At 30.0% G+C, this 3,453-nt stretch overlaps 1 protein-coding gene across 3 annotated transcripts in view; it reads right to left on the bottom strand.

The window, feature by feature from the left end:
- LOC116852292 (calcium release-activated calcium channel protein 1-like) overlaps positions 1-3,453 on the bottom strand; it is a 143,377-nt gene that overhangs the window by 97,272 nt on the left and 42,652 nt on the right. Inside the window, exon 1 of one of the 3 annotated variants that reach the window (XM_032832493.1) lies at positions 2,172-2,594. The exons of the other annotated variants lie outside the window; for them this stretch is intronic. The gene's annotated coding sequence lies outside the window, so the exon portion shown is untranslated. Of the gene's footprint in view, positions 1-2,171; positions 2,595-3,453 lie in introns of those variants that run through there. 3 annotated transcript variants of the gene reach the window in all.

Here is a 3,453-nt window from a genome sequence, read left to right as displayed (position 1 = left end):
CCCCCCATGGTGCGCATCGGGTAATGTTAATGCTGACGGTAACTGATTAAAAATACATAGGTTACATAGGTAACTTTGATATGCCGTACAACATCATGGAAAAAAGTCGTGCATACCTCTTCTTTATTTTTTTATTTACAAAGAAACGTAGAAGGTTTATAAGATTTATGAAAAGAATTCATTTCACTCAATAGAGTACGTCAAATAAAGCAATTTAAAAAAAATGCGTATCTTGCAACTCCGCGAAAAAAAAACTCCGCGTACAAATATGCTTTTTTTTTTTTTAATACAGGAGGAAGCCTATACTTTACAATGATTATCATGAAATTTACGAATAAAAATTATTCCACTCCGTAGGATCAACTTGTGCAATTTTTTTTGAAAACGCAACACGTCTTTACTTTTAAAAAGACTATGGAAAGGGGAGAGAATAAATTCAAAATTCGATAAATGCTCCTTAAAGTATAGACTTCACCCTTTAAAAAAAAAGATTCCAAATACAATAATGTTTCGCAATATTATGCTCATTTAAAATTGTGCGAAATTTCGACATGAATTTATCTATGCAATAATTTTGTTGATGAGTGTATTATTAGTAATAAATGTACTTTTCAAACATAATGTAAATTGAATCAATTAAATTGTATATAATTAAAAAGATTTCAGATAAAATTGACAACATATCTTAAGAACAACGAAATAAAAAAGAAATAATAAATAAAAATTGATTGAATAAAAACTGTCTGGAGTCTAACTAATCCTGATAGAGAAGTAATGATTTCAATTATTCATTGGGAGGACTAAACGTCACATATTGCTGATTAACAACTAGTCGTGATTTTTCATCGCATAATTATATAATCTTTTTTATCGAATTATATCAGTTAATTTATTTAGACAATTACTAGTAAAAGAAAGTCCCACATTACTGGCTGACAACTAGTTATGATTTTCCAACAACAACTCTGTGCATTTATTTTATTTAGCTAACTATCTAATAAATTTATCTAATAATTAGCAGACAAAAGCTTACATTGCTGGCTTATTACTAATTAGGAAAAAAAACTAATGCCGATGTTAAATACAAATTTACTATTTCGTGACTAGACATTCACGAAGTTCAATTTCTACTCAGGATACATATATGATATAGTATATAATAAAACAATTATTAATCAAATCATCAAATCATAAACCATTCTTATTCTTTTCTTTCCTTTAACCCGTTTCTTTTTTTTCATCTTTTTTAACTTATTTTTCTTTATTTGTTTTTATTATCGCATGCTTTAGCCTCAGTTTTTCTCCTATTAATTATGCTACTGATAGCACCGCGATATGTAACAAATTATGATATAAATTATGATATGTAAATTGAATCAATTAAATTGTATATAATTAAAAAGATTTCAGATAAAATTGACAACATATCTTAAGAACAACGAAATAAAAAAGAAATAATAAATAAAAATTGATTGAATAAAAACTGTCTGGAGTCTAACTAATCCTGATAGAGAAGTAATGATTTCAATTATTCATTGGGAGGACTAAACGTCACATATTGCTGATTAACAACTAGTCGTGATTTTTCATCGCGATTTTTCATCGCATTTTTCATTTATTTACGCGATCTTTCCCCTTCTTCTCTACAAATCGACCACGGAGGATAAACATAGAAGCGAGATGAGTCTTGTCAAATTCGCGATTAGCACAAAGACTATCCCGAGCTAGCAATCTCTCGTACAAACTATTAAGAGTTGTTCACCGAACACATCACTATTAATATCGGCATTATTAATAACATGTTAATATCACTAAAAATATAGTATATAAAGATTACATATGATTTGCCGTTCTAGTTGGTACACGAAATTAAATCGTGATTAATCGTAGTCGACGATGACGGGTCGGCTAACTCCAACATATAGATCATCATCGATACAGTTGCGACGAATTGCGATTATTCTCGTTACCGAGCTACTACGACGAGGATAGTCGCTCTTTGCCGATTATGTCGATAACATGAAAAACGTAATATGAAAGGAGCTGATGATACGGTGGAGTGAGAAAAGGCTATGAAATTGATAACAAAATTATTAAATTGAAAATAAAAAAGAATAATACGTGCACATGATGAAACATCACATTGACATTAGTAAATATATAAAAATTACCATTTTTAGATTATGTGGACTGGTAGTAAACGTCTCCAAGTCATGATCGAAATTGGCGCACTACACAACTCTCTCTCTCTCTCCCCTCCCCTCTCTCTCTCTCTTTCTCATATATTCAGAAGCGCATCTCTTTTCCAGTACAATCGCATCGTCGTTTCACGTCTTCGCTCAATGAATAACGCGCGAGCCAACGGAAATTACAACGGATAACAAGACTACAAGCAAATATCAACTAGTATACTGAACTGTAATGAACAAGCACGGCAGTGACTAACAGCGTCGACAAGCGACACCGAACGCCGTCGAAGCCAGCCGATGATTACCGATGATCGCCGACGAGTCTACAACGTGCGAAAGATACTCACGAATTGAACCGATCTCGAATGATTTATCTAGAGATGAATAAAGTTGAAAAAAATATCAGTTTCTAAATAAGCGATTAGTAATAAAAAATAATTAGTTTCATATAAACAATTTTTTCTCATAAATATCAAGAATAATCGAGTAAATTGTTATTATTTCCAAATAACTATTTATTACTTAATTTCTGTAGTTTCAGTATGTTTTACATCACGACAATTCATGTGTAAAATAAGTTTAATAATAATGTATGATAACAAATTTAAAATATTATCAATAAAATTAATAATTTCGAATTAAGAAAAAAATAAGAACTGTACTGGATATTTTAATACGAATAATTTGGAATGGAAGGATAGTAATGTTTAACAGTATTAGACGGATGTGTCGAATATTTTTCCAGTCTTATAACGTCCATAATTTTTTAGGCGAGTTTATAACAATTCTTCCAGTGAATAACATGAAGAATTGACACTCATTCACAAAAATTACGAACTTTTTTGTTTACACGTGTAAACTATATCATACGTTATTATATATTTTATACACACATTAATTAATAGTTATTGTAATTATTATATTTATAGTTAAGATATTTACACCTCTTGCGCAATTACTTACGCAGAAGAATGGAATCTATCGAGCATGAGCAACTGTTAAATGTTTATTTCACTACCAAACCGACAGTTTTATTTAAAACTTTTCGTAATGGCAAACGTCCAGAATACAATCACCTCTACGGCGAGAAGTTAGTAAGCCCGACTACGCTGTCAGGGTTAGGCCATTTTTCTAGTAACTTATTTGCCGTTAGCTAAGTCTCATCTATTAATCAAAAACTATAAAGCGCCTTAAAAAAAATATACATATATATATACATATATATATATATATATATATATATATATATATATATATATATATA

The sequence above is a fragment of the Odontomachus brunneus genome, unplaced genomic scaffold (genome assembly GCF_010583005.1).
Source record: "Odontomachus brunneus isolate Ranch 3 - 2012 unplaced genomic scaffold, Obru_v1 Obru_scaffold_211, whole genome shotgun sequence".
Taxonomy (NCBI): Eukaryota; Metazoa; Arthropoda; class Insecta; order Hymenoptera; family Formicidae; genus Odontomachus; species Odontomachus brunneus.
The sequence above is the reverse complement of the archived record's forward strand: the minus strand, read 5'-3'. Positions and strand labels throughout refer to the sequence as shown.